A 22099-nucleotide genomic window follows, 5' to 3' on the forward strand; every position below is an offset into this window, starting at 1 on the left:
GACATTTATTTTGGGAAATATTAATTTCTTTAATAATGCCAAGGATAGACTGAATGAGACATGTTCTAGGACTGAATGTGTTTGTATATGGAAAAATATTCATTAACCGGGAAGTCTTTTCTACTTCAAAATTCAGCAAAAATGCTTTATTTTAGGACCCCTTCGTGAAAATATAAAAGGTCAAGGTTTATGTATGTTCTTTCTTTTAAAAATGTTGCTTTATTACAAAAACTATTAAAACAATAAGAAATCTGAGACAAAAACTGCCAACAGAAACCTAAAAATATTTGTATATCTCGTTAGTTTCTAGTCATCAGTCACATACATTTTAAATTTTACATATGCAGTAATAATATAGAAATACCTTTGTAGTGTATACTTTTAGTTAAAATTATACCATGAGTTTTCTTTGTATTTTGTTTTTTTTTTTCATTTATTTTTCTCTTCTCCTCCTCAAGGTAACTAATAAAAGCAGCTTGATACATATTCCATCACTTTATTGTGACCATCTTTGCAATTGGCAGAAAATATAGTGAATTCATGCCTTTTGAAATAACTGTATAACACTCCATAATAAGGAATTTATTCTACTACTTCCCTACTGTTAGTATTCAGAGTTTTTTCCCCCCTTTTTGTCACTACAAAAATGCTACAATAATTATCTTTGCATTCATTCATTTAATAGATACTTATTGCACACTTCTGAGTCAGGCCACTTTCTAGCCCTTGGGATACATAGGTAGACAAAACAAAGTTCTCAGCCCTCACCGAGCTTCTACTAGAGCCAGGGGATGCATACAATAAACAATTAACACAATTAAAGAGTATATTGTAGCATATGTTAGAAAGTGATAAGTGCTATGGAAAATATGAAAAGTGGAATAGGGAACAGGGAGGAGTGGGGATGAAGGTGAGTGGATTTGCAATTTAAATTTGAATGATTATGAGAGGCCCCATTGATTAGGAGGCCTTGAGCAGAGAAGACGAGGGAATTGGGGGTGGGGGGGTGGGGAATAGTTCATGCAGAAGAAATAGCCAGTTAAAAAGCACTAAGATGGGAGATAAACCTGGCATTGCTGGGGGCAGCCAGGAGGATCGTGTGGTTGAAGTGGACAAATAGCAAACGAGGCCAGAGCAGACTGCGTAAGGCCTCTGTGCCACGGCAGAGTTTTCAGGGGTCGTTTTGAGTGGAATGGGGAGTCATTCTCAGGTTTTGAGCAGAAGAATGAAGCGATATTTTTCACTCAGCATTGTTTTGAGAGACTGGTCATACAAATTTTTTTTCCCCCCATTTAATTGCTATAGAATATTTCATCTTATGATACATTTGATTGACTCATCACTATATTAATGGATATTTAGGTAACTTAACATTTTTGTTTACAGCTTACTGTAATAAAATAATGGTAAATGTCCCCTTGTACACGTGTCAGGGTTTCTCGAAGATATATTCTCTGTAGCTCCAATGCTGGGTCATTTTGTGTCTATTTTAAGGAATATTTCTTGAAACAAAGTTTTATTAGGGTATTTTCTTATTTTTTATCCCAACAGTTTTAGAGTTGTAGTTTCTGCATTTAATCTATGAAGTATTCAAGCTCTTATTTTTGGTTATGGCATATGGTAGGGATCTAGGTTTAATTTATTTTCATGGAGAGCTGATTTCTCCTACGTCAGTTTGGACTTGTATACACACACATACACACATGAGTAATTAGGCAGAATATGGGGGCCTCAAATATTTCCACATCCTAATTGTAGTCCCCAGAACCTGTGAATATGGTAGCATACATGGTAAATGAGACTTTGCAGATGTGATGAAGTTAAGGATCTTAAAATGGGAAGATTATATGGATTACTGTGTGGGCCCAATGTAATCACCTGGGCTTTATTGAAGGGGCGCAGTATGGTCAGAGTTAGAGAGATGTGACAACAGAAGCAAAGATCAGAGTGATGCAAGAAAGGGGATATGAGGCAAAGAAGGCAGGTGGCCATGAGAAGCTGGAAAAGCCAAGGAAAGTGATTGTCCCCTCGTGCGTCCCGAAGGAATGAAGCCCTGCTGACATCCTGATTTTAGAACTTTTCACTTTCAGAATTGTGAGAATAAATTTATGTTGTTCTAAACCGTTAAGGTTTTGGTAATTTAAATAGCAATAGGAAAATTATACAGTGTAAGTAATAGTACAGTATAGTACATAAATAGTATTGTAGTGGAGAAATTCGGGTATGCGTGGTTTCGAAGACCAGGACACGAGAATACCGAGAAGGAAGTTGGTTTATTTCGACCGGCCGGGCTCGGCAGACTCTTGTCCTAATAAAAACCGAGCCCCGAACAGCCTTTTCCAGACCCTTTTATACAGAGGATATAGGATTAGGAAGACTAACAGTGATGGTAAACAGACCTTTGGTTAGGTTCTTCAGATCTTAGTATCAGATAGGTTATTTCCTCCAGGTGAGTTACATATTCTCCACATCCAAGCCAGTTTGGATTAGCATAGCTCCACATTGTCTGGAGGCAGCCCTGAATACACACTCAGTCTCACATCCCTTCTGAACATTCAAAGACTGTAGGGCCTATATTACTTATCTGGCCATCTTGGAGACTAGGTACTCTTGGAAATAATTTTGATTTAATGCACAGGCTATATCAGTATAACCATATACATATGGATGTATTAATGCTTTTATTTCTAGAAAGGTGAGATTTCTGGAACAAAGAAGGTATGGATTTAGAATTTTAATTAATATTTCCAAATCACTTTCCAAAATTAGTGTAGCAATTCACACTAGATATTATTACTATTTTCATAATTTTTGCTGGTCTGTCAGGTGAAAAAAGAGTATCTCAATTTAGCCTTAATTTGCATTTCCCTCATGGCTAGTAAAACTGAGCATCTTTTTATGTGTTTATTAGTCATTTAAATTTCCTCTACTTGAGTCATCATATACCCTGCCTATTTTTTCCCTAAGTGCCTTTTTCATTTAAGTTGGCAGGAACTCTTTGCATCTTATAGATAGTCCTTAACCTGTTAGGTGTGTTGTAAATATTTTTCTTGATTTCTGCTCTTTTAAACCTATTATTTTTGGCGTTTTTCTCTCTACAAAATTATTTTAATTTTTATATAATCAAATATGCCTATCTTCTTCATTATGATTTCTTGGTTCCCTATCTTGTTTTTATTTTGAAATAGAAAAGAGATTCATTTACCTTGAGGATCATTCTTAGTTTAAAAAAAAAGTAATGGCAACATTTCTATGAGGGAAATCTTGTGTTAAAATGAAGAGTAAAACTTTCTTCATTATTTTCACTCACTCTCAAAAGCTTATTCAGGTTTTATAGTTCTGGGAGAGCATATCTGATGTTGAATTTTAAATGATTGTTTCCACCACTATCTGGCAGCAATGCTGAAGTACTCGAGGAAACTTAGACCATTGCGATTCTTCTTTATATACAGAAGGAATAGCCTTTTTTTGCTGGCCTTATTGATTAAACTAGTCAGATGCTCATCAGATTAGTTAGAAACACACAGCACGATTGAAACAAATCAGCTTAATGATAGATATAATATTGTTGGGGGCTGGAAGATATGTTCAAATCCTAACCCCAGACACTGTGGGAGCAAATGAATTTGTAAATAGAACCTTTGAAGATGTTTTAATTCATTCAGGAGTGGGTGCATTTGTGAATAAGATCTTCAAAGATTCTACTTAGATGAGGCCAAATTGAATCAGTATGGGCCTTAATCCATATGACTAGAGTCTTTATAAACAGAGGAAATTCTGACACAATCACTAGAAGCCAGATAGCAGGAAAAACAGAAGTTAGTGGAAACCAGAGGAGCTGATGCAAGTAGAGAGAGATTGCTGAAGGATTGCAGAATGTTCCAGACTCCAGGAAAACTAAGTCCTGCCAATACCTTGATGTTGGACTTCAAGGCTCTAAAACTGTGAAACAATAAATTCCTGTTGTGTAAGCCAGACTGTTTGTGATATTTACCATAGCAGTCCTGGCAAGCTAACATACTTTATTATTATACTGACTTGACTTTCTTTTGACACAACTGAACAAATCACTCAAGGTGGTGAAATTGACCTGCTTTGAGTAAAATTTGGTTTTACTGGATCCGTTGGAATATTTGGCTATGAAGTATGGTAGAACCTGAGTAACTTCAATGTAATTTTTGGTTTGTTTCTTTCTAATGATAAATGTATTTTGTATCTCTAGGAATGAATAAAGCTTCTAGTGTGAAAACAATGCATCTTCTACGTATAGGGATATAGGAAGAGACTTAAAACCATGCAAAGGTATTTGCTGACCAACAAATCTTCATGACATACACTACTTTCCACTTGAGAGAACTTCAATTTAGATTTAGAATCTGGTTTCAAATTAGACAACCCTAAGTCACATTCCAGCTCTGTTTCATGTGATCATGGGAAATTCACATTTGTTTTAACCTAGGTTTTCTCGTGTATAAAATAGGAATGTTATCACTTGTTCTGCCTGTCTTATCTTGCTATAAAGATCAAATGGAAAAATGAATGAAAAAGTTCTTTATAAAACATATTAACAAGGATCTTATGATAATTTCCTACATGAATTATTCAAATTTTTCTGCATCAAAATTTAAAATATGTTGACCTTAGGTTTCTCCACACTCCCTCAAGTTAGCTATATTTCTCATAGAAAACAATGAATTTGTGTTAGCTGATATGTAGCATTTTCAAAGAACTTAGAAAAGTTCATTAGAATTTAGAGTGTTTGTTTTATTGGTGTCTCTAGAGAAATAGTCTTAGGACTCTGTTTTGGTATCAGTTGTTCTACCACATAGAAAGTGTTAAATAATAATAATTTAAATAATAACCAACACTTTTCATCACCTATCATGAGTCAATTACTGTTTGAAGCACTTTGCATACAATAAATCATTAAAATCCTTTACCAGCTCTAAAAGGTAGGTGGTATTATCATCCCCATTTTAAAGATGAGAAGCCCAAAACAGAGATGTTAAGAACTGCCCCAAGATTGTACACCTTTATTGTGGAAGGGTCACAGTGTGCAAGCAGGAAACTTGGCTCTAGGGTCTGAACCCTTAACACTACACTACACTATACTTTTTAATTTACTTTCTTGTCTTCTTGACAAAAATACCAGGCTTGAGTCTACTGGATCTGTTTCAATTGCTTTACCATTAGGGAAGAAAAAGAATTGGGTCAGCATTTTTCAGGGAGTTTCTCTATTCAACCATGGAAAGTAATTTGAAGTTCTTTTTTGTGCTAATAGATATGAGAATTGGGTTGGGGTTTGCCTTGCATAAGCTATGTGTGTAATTACGAAATCTTTCAGACATAAGGGTTCTACGAGTAAGTAGAAGTCAGATTGCCACTGCTGGTACACTAGTGAAAAGGTAATTAACTCCATTATGACTAGTTTTGCTGCTTTTATTTCAGTAAAGGAATAAAAAGTAATAAAATCATTTTTAATTGATTTTCTTTCTGGTTGAGAACAGTGACACTGCTTTGAACCATTATTAGAGTACATTTCAATATTCTAGATTTAAAGATATATCTCCATGCTTTCTGTTTCTAATGCACGATACTGGGTAAGTCCATTAGAACCACTTAAAATCATACAGTGATGCAGTAGATGTACAAATAACTTATTTTCTTTGTCCTTGATCCTCTAGACTACATTTTGTTTTAATGTTTGTTTTGTTTTTAATATTTCTAGTTAAGGCAATATGCTCAAGAGGCTCTTCCCCTCCTGAAAGAGCAATAAGACAGATGGTTCATCACTCACATGTTGCTTGGAAGCAATTGAAGTCCAGTTCCAGTTTTTCCCAATCCTTCTGTGTGGAGAGTATTTCTATTACTTAAAGCATTATAGTCCTCTTTTTCTCTCCTTTTAAAAATTTATTTTATTTTTTTATTAGAGAAGTTGTGAGCTTACAAAACAATCTGGCATAATGTACAGATTTCCATACATCACCTTACCACCAACACCTTGCATTTTTGTGGAAACTTTGTTACAAGTTATTTAAGAACATCATCAAAATACTACTGCTAACTCTAGTCCATAGCTTACATTTGGTATATTTTTTCCATAAACCACCCTATTATTGTCATGTGTTAGTACTAGACTTTTGTTATGGTTCATGACAGAACATTCTATTTGTAGTGTTGACCATAGTCCATCATCCACCACGTGGTTCACTGTTATGCAGCCCCATGCCTTGTACAATAGATCCAAAGTGTACACTCAGTGGCTCTCAGTTTCATCACAGAGTTGTGCTGTCATCATCTCAGTCAATTTTAGAACATTTTCCTTACTCCATTAGCAAAAATCCCATAGCCCCTTATATCTCCCTCTTGCACTGATAAAATACCTTCATTGCCATTGATGGAAGAATCTTACAATATTACTGTTAACTATAGTCCAAAAGTTGCATTAATTGTGTTTTTCCTATGTATCACCGTATTATTTATACCTTGTAATAGTGACCTACATTTGTTCTAATTGATGGAAGTACATTCTTGTATTTGGACTATTAACTACAATCTTCATCCACTGCCTAGTTCACTATGTTATGCAGTCCCTAGGTTATCCTCTGGATTTCTTTCAATTGACATTTACATCACCAGACTACCCCTTTCAGCCACAATCACAGTTATAAATCAACAGTGTTAGTTATACTCACTATAATGTGTTACCATCAACTCTATTTCCGCACATTTACAATCAACCTTATTAAAAATTCTACATGCATTACGCATCAGCTCCCCTTTCTCAACCTTCATCCTATCTCCTGGTAATCTGTACTCTAGATTTTAACTCCACGAGTTTACTCATCATATTTACTTCATATTAGTAAGACTATACAATATTTGTCCTTTTGTGTTTGGCTTATTTCATTCAATGTAATGACCTCAAGTTTCATTCATGTTTTCATATGCGTCCCAGTTTTATTTCTTCTTACAGCTGAATAGTATTCCATCATAGATACATATACGATATTTATCCTTTCATCAGTTGATGGACATTTGAACTGTTTCCATCTTTTGCCAATTGTGAATAATGCTGTTATGAACATCAGTGTGCAAATGTCAGTTCATGACCTTTCTTTCAGTTCTTCTGAATATATTCCTAGTTGCGGGATTGTTGGATCAGATGGCAGGTCTATATTTAGCTTCCTGAGGAACCACCAAACTGTCTACCACAGAGTCTGCAGCATTCTATATTCCCACCAACAGTGAAGGAGTGTTCTTATTTCTCCACATCATCTCCAGCACTTGTAGTTTTCTGTCTCTCTTTTTTTAAATTTTTATAGTGACTATTCTATAAGGTATGAAATGATATTTCATTGTAGTTTTAATTTGCATTTTCCTAATAGCAAATGATGTTGAACATCTTTTCATGTGCTTTTGGGCTATTTGTATTTCCTCTTTGGAAAAATATCCATTTATATCTTTTGCTAATCTTTTAATTGGGTTGCTTGTCTTTTTATTGTTGAGTTGTATAATCTCTTCATATAACATGGAAATTGAACCCTTATCCAATATGTGGTTTCCAAATAATTTCTCCCACTGCGTAGGCTGTCTTTTCACCTTCTTGAAAGAATCCTTTGAAGCACAGATGCTTTTAATTTTGAGGGGGTCCCATTTACCTATTTTTTTCTTTCACTGCTTATGCTTTGGGTTTATTTCTCTTTTTTTTACTTATTTATTTTTTTTAATTTAAAAGAATTTCAAACTTATAGAAAAACTTTAAGAAGAATTAAGGAAGGACTTTTCCTTGAACACTTTTAGAATAAGTGGTGACATGATGCTTCACCACCCTAAAATAATTTAAGTGTATATAACCTACAAAAATACATCCTTCTACATAACTACAATACAATCATCAAAATCAGGAAGTTGACACTGATATATTTCTCCCATATAATTCTCTGATCCCATTTGAAATTTTGCCAATTTTCCATCTAATGTCCTTTATAGCAAAAAGATCTAGTGCAGAATCATGCATTACATATAGTTGAGGTTTTTTTTTAGTCTTTCTTAATTTGGAACTTTTTCTCAGTCTTCCCTGACCTTGACACTGTTGAAGATTACAAGCAGATTTATTTTAGAGTGTCCCTCAAATTTGGTTTGTCTGAAGCTTATTTATGAAAAATTAAATTTGTGTATTTTTGGTAAGACTATCACAGATGTAATTTTGTGTTCATTTCATTGCATCCTATCAGGTGTTAGATAATTTCCCTTTGTTCTTTTTCCATGATGCTAACTTCAATCACTTGATCGTTATGATGTTTTAATTTGCTAAAAGCTGCTGGTAGCAATATACCAGACAAGGGCTGACTTTTTAAATGGAAATTTATTAGTTAAAAGCTTACAGTTCTGAGGCTGTGAAAATGTTCAAATCAAGGCGCCATCAGAGACACTGTCTCACCAAAGTTCGGCTGTGGGTGATCAGACAATGGCGGCATCATCTAAAGATGCTTTCTCTCCAAGCTCAGCTGTGGATGATCAGGCATATGGCAGGACATAATGGCCACTCTACCCAAATTAAGGTATCAAGGAAAGCCCTCTCCCTGAGCTCAGCTGTGGACCATCATGCATATGTCTTATCTCTCCCCTCTCCTCCAGGCTTCTCTCTCAGCCTCCCAGGGACTTCTTTCTGTGCCTCTGTGCTCCACTGATTCCAGCCTTTTGTGGTGTCTCTGTCCCTGTCTCTTTTTTCCCTTGTGTCTCTGCTTTTAGTCCTCTGTTTATAAGGGACTTCAGAAAGAGGTCCAAGATCCAGCCTGGGTCATGCCTCACTGAAACAATCCAATCAAAGTTTCCCACTGAATGAATCCAATCCAATCAAAGGGCCCCACACCAAGAGGAATGGATTAACTTCAAGAACATAATCTTTTCTAGAATCCACAAAAAGCTTCAAACTCTCAGAAGTGGTATTGTCTAGTTTTGCGACTGTAGACATTTTCTTTATCCCTTTTAATAGATGTGCTATATGGGAAGTGCTTTGAGGGTTTGTAAATATTTCATTCCTTATCACATTTCACCCACCATTTTAGCATCAATTGATGTTTATTTATGTTGAATTAATTAATGATGTTTAATTAACAATTAATTATGGTTGCCAAATGATTTTCTTGTTCTGCTATTTCTTCTACATTATTATTTGGTATCCTATTGTCAGAAAAACTCTCTTGCTTTTACATTTATTTATTTTTATCAATATGAACTCATGGATCCCTATTTTATTGAAGGAATTATAATCTGTTACTATCATTGTTTATTTTGATGCCTAAATTGACCCCGTTTTGGCTGCCAGTGGGACTCCTTCTAGTGCCTCTTTATACTTTTTTTTTAAAGATTTATTTTTATTTCTTTCTCTCCCCTTCTCCCCATTCCAGTTGTCTGTTTTCTGTGTAAGTTTGCTGCTTGTTCTTGTTTTTGTCTGCTTCTGTTGTTGTCAGCAGCACGGGAATCTGGGTTTCTTTTTGTTGCGTCATCTTGTTGCATCAGCTCTCCATGTGTGCGGCGCCATTCCTAGGCAGACTGAACTTTCTTTCGTGCTGGGTGGCTCTCCTTACTAGGCGCATTCCTTGTGCGTGGGGCTCCCCTACGCGGGGGACACCCCTGCATGGCAGGGCACTCCTTGCATGCATCAGCACTGCGTGTTGGCCAGCTCCACACGGGTCAAGGATGCCTGGGGTTTGAACTGCGGACCTCCCATGTGGTAGGCGGATGCCCTAACCACTGGGCCAAGTCCGCTTCCCTCTTTATACTTTTAACATATCTTTGATTTTTTAACCCTTACAATTTTTTCTTGACAAAGTACAATATTCCAGGACTGTCTTGGGCTTTCTCTGTCCCATCTTTTTCTCCAAGGGACCCTGGTTCCTTTTAATGGAGAATGGTATTAAGAAACCAAGAACTGAGCATTAGGTGTGCTCATTGTTATTGGGGTGTCCTTGCTCTTTGAGGGAATTGAATAGGGAATGTGTGTTTGTATGTGTCTCTCTGTGTGGGAGAATATACACCACATATTTATATGTATTTACTTCTATATCTATCAATAATTCAGAAAATGGGCTATTACTAATGCCTCCAATTCTAATCTAACATCACGAGATTTATTCTAGTTTTGTCCCTTTCCATATTTGTAACTTCTTTCTCTAACAGTGACAATGCTGGCTCCCATTGTCTTCAAAATATTTTTATAATAGACTTTTAGAGCAGTTTTATGTTTATAGAAAAATTGCATAGAAAGTACAGAAAGTTCCCATGTACCGACCCCACCCCCACTCTGGTTTCTCCTATTATTAACATCTTGCATTAGTGTGATGCATTTGCTAGAATTAATGAGCCAATATTGACACATTATTAACTTTAGTTAACATTAAGGTTCACTTTGTGTTGTACAGTTGTTGTGACACAGCTGCCTTACAAATTCCCTTCTCCTCTTTTCTGGCAACCACTGATCTTTTAATTATCTCTATAGTTTTGCTTTTTCCAGAATGTCATATAATTGGAAACATACAGTATATAGCTTTTTCAGACTGGCTTTTTTTTTTTACTTCATTTAAGGTTCTTCCATGTCTTTTCATAACATGATAGCACATTTCTTTTTTTCACCAAGTAATATTCCATTGTTTGGATATTATACACACCCATACATGGGTACCATACTGTGTATAATAATTTGTTTATCTAGTTTATCTAGTGTACAATAATTTGCTCATATAGTTTTTTTGGTCAATCCCCCTAATATAATCACCACCTCCCTCCTCCCATTCCTAGGCAAATATACATTTCCAAAACCTTCAGTGGACCATGGCCATCATCTGCTAGAATACCATTTCACCTTATGCCGGTCACTAGATTGCCTACCTTACTGATTCAGGCTCTGACACCCTGAATAGGACTGAACCCATCCCCCACTCCCTTTCTGTGTTCACTGCACTTCTGCTTTGTCTATCTAATTATTGTTGGATAGAATTATTTAGAAAGGAAGGATGACAGAAAGTCATTACATTCTTTGGACATTTATATTTGTTCCTTAAAATAAAGGAGTTATTACCACCTCTTACAGAGATAAGGACATGCACAGGTTAAGCTGTTTGCTCAGTCACAAGACCAATGATTAGTGTGAACTCAAGCTATATTTAAGTTCTTTTGACTCCAACTCCTGTGCCTTTTAAATTAGAACCAGTCACAATATCTAAACTGGGTTCTCTAGTTTCATTATTAGTGGTTCCCCTCCAGCAGCCACACAGAAACTCACAGGACAAGACCACACTTCTCAAGGGATGGTGATGTATCTCTAAGTGCCAGAATTACCTGAGGAGCACTCATCCAGACTCTGCCTTCTCTAATACTCAAGGAAATAGCTAGGAGTGAAATAGAAAATATTCTACCACTGGTAAGGCCTAGGGACTGACCATTAAGAATGGACACTAGCTCTCTCTAAGCTGAACTCAGCATATAAATGCTTTACCTTCCCCCCAGCATGGGACATGACCAGTGGGATAAGCCTCCCTGGCACTGAGGGATGACTGCTAAGCACCAAGTAGCAATGAAACTGGAAAAAGACCTTGACCAAAAGGGGGAAAAGGTAAAGACAAATGAGTTTATATGGATAAGAGAATTCAAAATGAGTCAGAAGTTCATTCCAGAGGTTACAATTATGCATGTCTCAACAGGATCTCATTGACTGCCAAAGTAGATACTACCCCAAATAGTGGGGCTCCTGAGGGCTCTGGAGACATCCAGATGCTATTTAGGGCAGATAGCTCAGGAGTTTGGTGCTTTGCCAGTGGGCACTACTTTGGAATTTATGCTCCCCAGGGTGACAGAATTGGACTCAGTTGTGGTTTCCCTACACATGGCTCTTCTGTTCTTCTATTTGAGCCTATAATTGGTACTAGGGTTGGTAGGTGTATGTCTAAGAGACTTAAATCTTTGGGCTGTTCATGTGCAAACTGGGCCTCAAATCTCAATGGGGTTGCAATACCTACTCTCCACTTCATTGGTCTCACCCAGGACAACTAGCGAGGAGGTGATGATGGACAATTACCATACCAAGGAACCAAGAGAGTCTACAACTGCAAACAAGAGAGTCCCATACATTGGCCCTAATAAGTGGACATCGCCATCCCAGAGTCAGCAGGATTGAGGAATAAAGTATGGACTAAAGTAAACTTACTGCTATTGTACTATAGACTTATTGTAATTCTAGCAGTTGAAGAAATTATATCAGTGATGTAGAGGCAGTAGCCACTGGAGGTTCTGATGGCAGGGAGAGGGAAAAAGGAGTTATACATGGGTATTTTCAGGACTTGGGAATTGTCCTGAGTGACATTGCAATGACAGATACAGGCCATTATATCTCTTGCCATAATCTACAGAATTGGGTGGGAGAGAGTGTAAAGTACATGTAAACTTTAATTCATGTTTAGTGACAATGCTCCAAAACATGTTCATCAATTGCAATGAACGTACCACACAAATGAAGGATGTTGTTAATGTGAGAAAATGTGGGGGGTGTGGGAAGCAGGGTAAAAGGGAATCCCCTATATTTTTTATGTAAAATTTATGTAACCTAAGTATTTAAAAAAAAATAAGTGTAATATTGTGGCATTTTTGGGATGTTGGAATTGTCCTGAATGACGTTGCAGTGATGGATACAGGCCATTATTTATCTTGTCATAACGTACAAAGTGGGAAGCAGACTTGGCCCAGTGGATAGGGCATCTGTCTACCATATGGGGGGTCCGTGGTTCAAACCCCAGGCCTCCTTGACCCATGTAGAGGTGGCCCACGTGCAGTGCTGATGCATGCACGGAGTGCCCTGTCATGCAGGGGTGTCTCCTGTGTAGGGGAGCCCCACAGGCAAGGAGTGCACCTCATAAGGAGAGCCACCCGGTGCGAAAGAAATCAGCCTGCTCAGGAATGGTGCTGCACACACGGAGAGCTGACACAGCAAGATGACGCAACAAAAAGAAACAGACTCCTGTGCCGCTGATAGCAACAGAAGCAGACAAAGAAGAACACACAGCAAATGGACAGAGAGCACAGACAACTGGGGTGGGGGGGAGTGGGAGAGAAATAAAAAAAAGTATGAGGGAAAGAGTTTAAACTATAATGCAAGCTATAATCCACATTTAGTGGTAATGATCCAATATGTGTTCATCAATTGTAACAAATGTACCACACTAATGAAGGATGCTGTTAATGTGGAAAAGTGTGGGAGGGAAGGAGGTGGGGTATTTGGGAATCCCCTACTTTTTTTATGTTACATTTATGTAATGTAAGTATCTTTAAATAAAAAAAAGAATGGGCACTGTTTCAAGTGTTGGAGCAGGAATCTTGCAGCCCTTCATAATACACCTGGTTTTATTTCTTAGGAGAGTCAGGGGGTTGCTGAGGAAAGACCAGGGCTGACAAGGTAATAGTGGCAAATTCTTTGGAGTCTTGGATAACTATTTTTTACTGACCAGTGTGGAACAATTTCAATATTTTAGCTATTAATGTGGGCCTGCCAATGCTTCCTAGATGAAAAAAATAAGGCCTCTAGTTGCTAAGGCCAAGATCACCAAGATCCACTTGACAGGGTCTGGGAAAGGAAAGAAATAGACAAACTCCTCTAGGCCCATTCAAAAAGTTAATGTTAGGATGGGAGTGTTTGAGATGTTAACTCATGTGGTTGCTGTTGCTCCTTATCCCTTCCTATCTAAGCTAGGAGACATCTAGTGCCTCAGTTAGGAATGTTATAGCTAAATTAAAGAAACCCCAGCCTCTTAAAGGGCCTGGGTGTAGAAAATATGCTAAGCGAAGTTTCCTTTTTCTTAAACCAAATGTAATTTTCCTGGCTGAAGCAGAGAGTGAGAGAATTGGAGCAGAAGGGAAAAAAGATTAGATAAGGTTTATTTCTCAAAGATGAGCACTGCGCCCTTTGCCATCCCTCCTCAAACATGGGCTTGGGCAGAGGCAGGAAATTCAGATAGCACTGGGAGATTCTGAGTGTTATGCCTGTTTAGTAAGGAGACCCCCAGCTTTCACTCCTGCCTCAGCTGGGATGGAGCAGTGGGATGATTGCCCTCTTCCTAAAAGGACCCCAGGAGAAGTGAAAAGCCTTAGAAAGCCACGTGGGATTGTCTATAACAGCAAAGTCATCTTCTTGCCCCTGAGGGAGCTTGGGAATTATCTGACCCAAGAAGGCATGCATTTAGGGAACAAGGGCACCCCAATAACCACCACGACAGTCTTAGAGGATGCTGACACATACAGAGGACTACTTGGACTTGGCCATTCTGATGTCTTGTTGCAAACAATGTAAACAACCCAATACTTTAGGGTCATCAGAGGCAAAATGGTGGTTATCTCCAAAATGCCATTAAAATGGGAATTTTAATACTTAAGTCCATTTATAGAAAAATAAAGTGACATTTCTTGCGGACCTGGGCTGGTGAACTGCCATTCCTCCACTCTCTCCCTGGTACTAATTAGTATAGGATTTTATACTTTCCAAGATGGCCCCAATTATACAGCCTGTGACTGAAAGAGACATTCCAGACTCAGCAGTGCTAACAGCTCAGAGACACTCAATGCAGGCAGGAACTTTTGAACTTCCCTATTTTGAAAGTGACAGTGACTTGGGGGAATATAATTATCCAGGACAATTCTACCCACATATAGCATCTGTTTTCCAGTCAGCTCCTGCTGCTTGAATACACTTTGGCAGCAGGCTTGACTGAGGCACAAAGGAGTCAAGTGGCTTGACTGGGCCACACTGAGAGGCTGCTGCTTAGTCCATCTTGGGCTGTGAGACCTCCACGGTGTTCAGTTATCTGCCGCAAACACTGGGTCTTCCTGCCCTGTGAATGCAGCTGCAATCTCTTGCGGAAAAACTCGCCTCCTTTCACATAGAAGGCGTAATTAAGAACACAGCTGCAAATTGGCTTTTCTCAACAATTTTCCCTGCTGTCCCATAAAATGTGAAAAATACGGGCCAGTACATTGATTAGACAGACTCCTAGGGCTGAATTGTGTGTAATCTATCCACTTCTGGCACTTTGCAATAAGTTTTTGCTTTTCCACTGGAATTTAAAGAAAGGAATAGAAAAGAACAGTAGCTGGGTGCTTCTTGGTTGGATATGTCATGTACACAGAATGGACGGATATAATCAGCGCACATCTCATTGGCTATGGAACACACACACATTCACACTTTTTTTCTCAGTGATGACAGACTCTGTATTTCTTGGCAAACGCAAATCTATTTACCACTTCTCTGAATTTTTTGAGTGAAGAACCTTTGAAGCAGCAAGTCATTTATTTTGGGTCTTCTCATTTCTGTGAGATGAATAAGGAAGGGAAATCTAGGTGGGTGCAGCACACTTCCTAAGGAAACTTCTTTCTATTTCATGGGTGTTTTGTAGCCAGTTGCCTTATTATATGCTTTGAAATCAGATGATGTGGCAGTTTGAAGTTCTTTTATGAATCCCAAAAAGAACAAGATTATGTTTTGAACTAATCCGTTCCTGTGGGTGTGAGGCCCTTTTGTTGGACTATGCCAATAAGCCATGACTCAGGTCAAGTCTCTGTCCTCTTGCTGGGTCTGATATAACGGAGACACAGAGAGAGACACACATAGGTAAAGGGAGCTCTGCCATTTTTGACCCTGCAATGTGGAAGGAGGATTCAAGGATTGCTAGCAGCCAGCTCTTGAGCAGGAAGTGCCCAAGAGGCTGCATGGAGCAGCTCAAGGTTGAAGAGACAAGACCAGGCTGGAGAGATGAACTATATGCCTAATAGCTCACATCTGAACTGAGGAAAAAAGCAGAGCAGCTAAGACTGAGAGAGGAGGCCCAGTAAGAGACCAGCCTTATGCCTAGTTGCCCACAGCTGAGCTCCTGGAGACGGTAGATTCTGGAGGGAAGGCAGAGATCCTTGGCAGAGACTGATGGCCATCTTGTGTTACCATGTGACAGCACACCAGGATCAGCAGTAGCTGGCTCTGGTGAGAAAGCTTCTCTGATGGTGCCTTGATATGGACATTTCATGGACTCAGAACAGTAAACTTGCATCCCAAATAAATCCTCTTTGTAAAAGCCCACTCGTTCTGATACCTGGCATTAGCAGCCATTTGGCAAACTAAAGCAGATGACCTGGGGTCAAATTCCTGTCACACCACTTAAAATCTGAGACCTTAAGCAGCTGACCTCTAGGAACCTGTCTGTCCACATTTATAGGTGGAGCAGTAATTCCCTTCTTATAGAACTGCTGTGACCATGAAATGGAGTCACAAATTTATGCTGTCTAGTCTGGTGCATCACTCAGGCTATGTGCCTGATAAAATGTGTGACTACCTAGATCTTCATGGACAGGAACCAGCTTGCAAAGGAAAAGAGGTGATTTCATTAGCATCATTTTAGTTTAATCATCACAACATATCTAAAAATAATCTTGACTAGAATGGGGCTGGTAAGTTCAAGGAAAGTATGGGGGAAAGTTGCTTTAATGTGAATTCCTCAAGCAATCTGTTGTCAAGGGAGTGAAAACCTCAATCTGACAGTGAAACCCCTTGCAACCTAATTCTAAAAGAAAACCAGAGAAAAGGCATTGCTGCACTGACTTTTAAAGCAAGCCACCTATGGAGGACAAGGTACAGAGAAGTCACCAAAAAGACACAGGCTACATTTTCCTCTGTCTTTTTTCACTTCAGTCTGGTCTTATCCAAATAATGAGCTCAAGAGAGTTCTTGGCGGTTTCACAGCAAGCTCCCAGCTGAATTTTTCCACTCGGATTCTCTAGTTAGCTGCAGACAATGCACAGCTGCCTCCTGTGCAGATTCATCCTGGTAAATGGCTGGGCCCACGTGGACCCGGTGGCCCTGGATTGTGAGATGAAACAATTGTCAGTGAGGGGGTGCTTGGTCCTTACATGCCCCCCAAAAGGAGAGGGAAAATGGCATGTATAGACAGCACCTTGCAATGGAGGAAAACTTACACCACTCCTACTGGGCTGCTGCCCTACTTTAGCTCCTCAGGAAGATCCAAAAGGCAGACAAGCCAAGGTTCAGTGGTTTGCACAGGCACAGTTAATGCATCTGTATCCTCCCTGCTGATGTAAAGTCAGATTTTAAATCCATGGAGGACATCTCACATCAGAGAGCAATGCATTCCACGAAGTGCTTTGTCAGTTTTTCCATACCCTTTCAACCACCCCCTCCGGTCCTACCCACCACATTTATTCACAAAGAAATGAGCTGATGAAATAAAAGGACGGGCACTTAAATAACATTTTCTTTTTTTGTACAGTAAAACAGATGCATAAATCTCTCTGCTAGTACTTATCCTAATGAAGAAGATTAAATTCCTCTTAAGTATTCACCTGTATATAGAAGAGGAGGGCTTTTAACATGTGAACAGGCACGGGTGCCCTGAATTTGCCATGTCAGTGGAAGCATTACTCCACAATTTAAATCCCCAGAAATGCCATTCGGAGCCACTGTAGTTATAGCAGAGACAGATGAACACTGGTCTCTTGGACGGCAGGGGTGGCGTTGTTTAACCTTTGTTCCTCACCTCCCTCAGGAGAGCAGACAACACGTCTATTTTCAATGTTTCTTCTGAATGATTTCCCGCCTAGTGGATTGACAGGTACTCTGATTATCTGCCTAAGGAAAATGAAGGGATAAACAGCTGAGAGATGAAGATTGACTTGAAAGGACTACATCAAGGAGTATATGTTACACTTGGATAAAGACGAGTATAAAAAGGTAACATGCAGAGAAATGTCAGATTAGCACCTAAATAATATTTTGAAGAGAAACAGCATTTTGCCAAAATGACCTTTCCTTGAATGGTAACGATACCAGGTATTCACTGTCATAAGCCTAGAGATTTATTTGAGGAAGATAAATTCCTTTCTCCTTTTACCATCTAAAACAGGGGTCTCAAATGGAGTTTTGTGACATCTTATTCAGTCGATCTGGGGTAGAGGCCCAGATTAGTTTAAAAAATTCTCTCTGATGAATCTGATGGAAGCCAGGTTTGGGAACAACAATAAAACGAGAAGTCTATGGACTGTTTACCTCTTAGTGTCTCATTCCAAACCCAGACTCCTTCTTTCGTTTGGGTTGTGAGAACTGACATATCCCACTTCTAAGTTTGAGACTTCTATGTTTCTTCCCACCTTGCTCTATCTAGTTCAGACCAGAGAGGCCTAGAGATGCTGACCTGAATTCTGTGTTCGAGTCATACCATCTTTTCACATTTAATCTAACTTTGAATGATCTTTAGGGCAAATACCATGTAGCTAAATAGCATTACCCAATATTAGATTTTATTCTGGGTAGGCATTCAACTTTCTAGGAGTAAGCCTAGAGAGAGAATGAATGTGTGAGAAAGTCCAACCTTCCTATTCCAACAGGTATTTCACATTGGTGTATGGCTGACTTGTGTTTTCCTTGAAGGGAACGGTCTTAATGGCATTTTCTAATGCCATTTTAGGGTTGAAAAGGGGCAGAGGGCTGAGGAAAGGAACACTGTGGCCGCAGTAACTGGAAAGAAGAGCAAAAGCAAGTGATGGATGGCTATGTGAAATCAATGTTTTTCTGTTCTCTTTTAATCAAACAGAATTCAATGATCTGATGGGTTGGGGGAGATTTTTCTGCCAAAACCAGCTGTGTGAGTGATGAAGCCTTTGGAAACATCCCAGCATTCTCTCTCTCTCACTGAATTAGAAAACAGAGCCATGAGCAAAGGCCGTTTTTATTACCTTTCAGCTGTGTGAGCTCTGCTTTGCCTGCATATGTCAGGACCCAGGCATGGCAGGTGGCTTCATTCGGGGCCTGGACAAAGGGGGTCGTTAGTCCTTAATCTCTTTATCCTTGGCCGTGATTTGCACTGCCTTAATCCCCATGCTTACACTGTAGGGTAGGCAAGGCATAATTCTTATCATTAAGACGGGGCACAGTATTGTGTGTGTTGCTCTTTGTACACATTCTCCCAGCTCACACATCACCTTTCTTTTTGGAAAACTAAATACCCTGAGTCTCTGATGACCAAATGTGAAAAATGCCCTAGGTAGGCTCTGCTTCAAAATCTGCTGCACAGCTGTGCTTCTGTCTGTCCTGGTGCTACCCACATGTCCCCTCTGCATGTCAGGAAAAGGCTGATCATTGCAGAATGGAGGACGCACCGGGTGCTCGCGGCAGCCAGGCCTCCCATACAGGACATCTCCGGCTTCAATGAGTTCATTAAACGCTTCCCTCTGCCTGTTCCCATTCAAAGCCTGCCCAAGTTCATTTACATATTTTTTTTTCCTTTGAAAGTCTCTGCTCTCCCCACATCTTCTAAAGGGAACAGGGTGCTCGGGTCATTTTTACCATGGGGAGAATTAGGAATACGCCGGAAACCTCAGAAGAGCTTGGTGTCATATTCAGCAGTTTGTTTTTTCAGCTGTGCCAGCCAGAGGCGCAGGGCTTTTACAGATCTAAATGGCTATTGTTGTCTTTTGTGATGGAGACAATGCCAATAACCACCGTTGGTCTCTGCTGTGTGTCTGAGGAGCCCAGCACTGGGGCCCCTGTCAGGCAGCTGCTCCTGCCTCTTGTGCGCATCCAATTGCCCAGCTGCCTCCGCTCAGAAAGAGCCCCTCCCGTGCCCCCCTCGGACTGCCGCTCCCTGGGAGGTTCGAGCCGGCCAAGTTACTGAGGTCGTGCGGCGGGGGGCCTTGCGGCCGGTCTTCTGCCACTGCTCCACTCCCTCCCCTATCTCAGCTTCCCGCCTCCCTGCCGGCCCCATTCTTCACACTTGCCAAATCCAGCTGGGCCGGGCTGCAGCGGACATTGTGCCCAGCCTGGCTCTATTCCAGGAAGGTTAAGAGGGATTCCCTGAGGGGGGATGACAGCACTTCCGTGACCTCCTCCAGATTCCATCTAACCTTACAGATGACGGCTTGACAACACGTGGAGAAACTGAAATCCTATTGACTGCACAGCAGCCTTTTACGAGGCTGTCGCCATGCTCAAAGCTGTGGTGCCCTGATGACATTTTCAACAGGGAACAAGAAATGATCTAGACATCTGCCCTGGCTTCCCTCAGCCGAGCCAGTCCTGAGGTAAAGGGCCCAGGTTTCTTGTGTACGGTTTCCTCCTCAGCGGACCCCCTTCTTTTACAAAAGGGAACATGTAAGCAAGCTGACGGCTGCGGTTTTGACTGCTGGCCAGACCCCTGGCAGAGGCCCGGGCTGGCCGGAGCCAAGCGTGTGTGTGTGGCTTCTGGAGCAGCAGAGGGGCTTTATGGGGCCGCTGAGAGCAGCCCAGCGCCTTGCCGTGGTTCCAATTACAGGCTCTGCTCGCAGCATCAGCAAGACCTCGGCATCCGGGCTGCCAGTTCCCAAGCACATTTGCTCTCTGGAGTGTGGCCAGGCCCACTGTGGATGCCAGGTTGTGCCAGGGTTGTTGCATTATCCAGCCCGTAACTGATTTGTTAGGAAACACCTTCCATGTGTAATGTTAGAAAATCACCTAAATGTCCTTAAGACAACCAGGCAGCCTGCTGTGTGGGCTGTGTTCCACAAGCAAACGCAGAATTGTCAGCAAATTCTTCCCTGAGCTGTCACCGTTGAAAATTTATGCTACGCATTAGGTCCTCCCTTGTTTGTAATGCTGACTGTGGATGGAGGCACTTGATTTCTCCTCGTTTTGCAGATGAATTGGTTTGAAGACTGGAATTAAAGCAGGAGTAAAGTAGGAGATTAGGTAGCAGTGAACACAGCGGGAAGCCTCTGTCCTCGTCTTTCTCAACCCTTCTCTTTCTCCCCTGCTCTCTCTTCTCTGTTTTGCTTTTCAAATTGTTGTGGTTTGTACAGTTCACCTCGACCAATTTGGGTCCCTGAACTATTTTTGCCATAAGGATGTAGATTCAATGATTCCATTTGGAAGGATGTATAAATACTAGGTATACCCAGCGCTGTCCAGAAGAGCCTTCTACTTCTTTGGAAATGTTCTGTCCAGTTCAGTAGCCTCTAGTTGCATGGAAATAAGTATTTGCAATATGGCTAATTCCACGGAGGGATTGATTTCTAATTGTATTTAATTTTAATTAATAACAATTTAAGTTTAATAAAAACCACATGTGACTACTGGTTTATGGTGCTGATTTATAGTCCAACCCATTCATGTCACAGATAAGGAAAGTGAGCCTCAGGGAAGTTCCCAGGAATTGCCCAGGAGCACATAGTTAGTAGCTGACCTGAGCCATCTACAAGATTAGTCAGCACATTTTAACTAATGAAATAATAATTTATTGACATCTCAGCACAATGTTTTAAAACTCATTGTGCCTTAAAATATAAAAGAAATAAGCTAATATTAAAATACAGTTTACATTTTGGTTAACCCTTTGTATAACTGTTTTGCACAAAAGGAGGGGTTCACAAGGGTGGAAATTGTGCTGGTAAAGCCTGACCTGTTATTCCACAAAGGGCCCTAGAGTGGAGCTATTGCATAATTTCTGAGACCTGCAAAATCAAAAATAAAAAAATCTGGAACCAACGAAATATCCACCTTGTTCTTCCCTTTCCTGCTTTGCACACCCCTAGCCGTTTTTTCTTTTATGTTCAGATCGTTGATTATTTTACTTCCCAGTAGAAAGAGAAATAAAATTCTGTGAGCCTACAGAAATAGAATTCCGTATGTGGGGAGAAAAAGACTGCGGTTTGGTTCTTGTTTTCAGCGTGCATTGTGAATAGTATGATTAACTGTGAAGGAAGTTTAAACACATTATTTACCAGTTTTTTCAATAACTAAGGTTAGGATGGCATCAATACTCTGAGGTCCTGTGGCGACACATTCTTAAAGGACATCTCAGATTCCTTTAGTTATGATTCTTGGTCAGGATGTTATTTCAGGGAAAGGCAGAGCAACACTGATCTTGAGATTGCCGTAGGATAAGCACATTTGACAAGTGACGTGCAGAACTGAGGTCTAAGGGTTCTGAAGTCTCAACTAAAGGGCATATTAAGAGTTTTGTCAGTACTTTAGCATCTGAGGCCCCTTATTCAGTGCCTCCCTTCTTATTAAAGT

Source organism: Dasypus novemcinctus, chromosome 4 (genome assembly GCF_030445035.2).
Source record: "Dasypus novemcinctus isolate mDasNov1 chromosome 4, mDasNov1.1.hap2, whole genome shotgun sequence".
Lineage (NCBI taxonomy): Eukaryota > Metazoa > Chordata > Mammalia > Cingulata > Dasypodidae > Dasypus > Dasypus novemcinctus.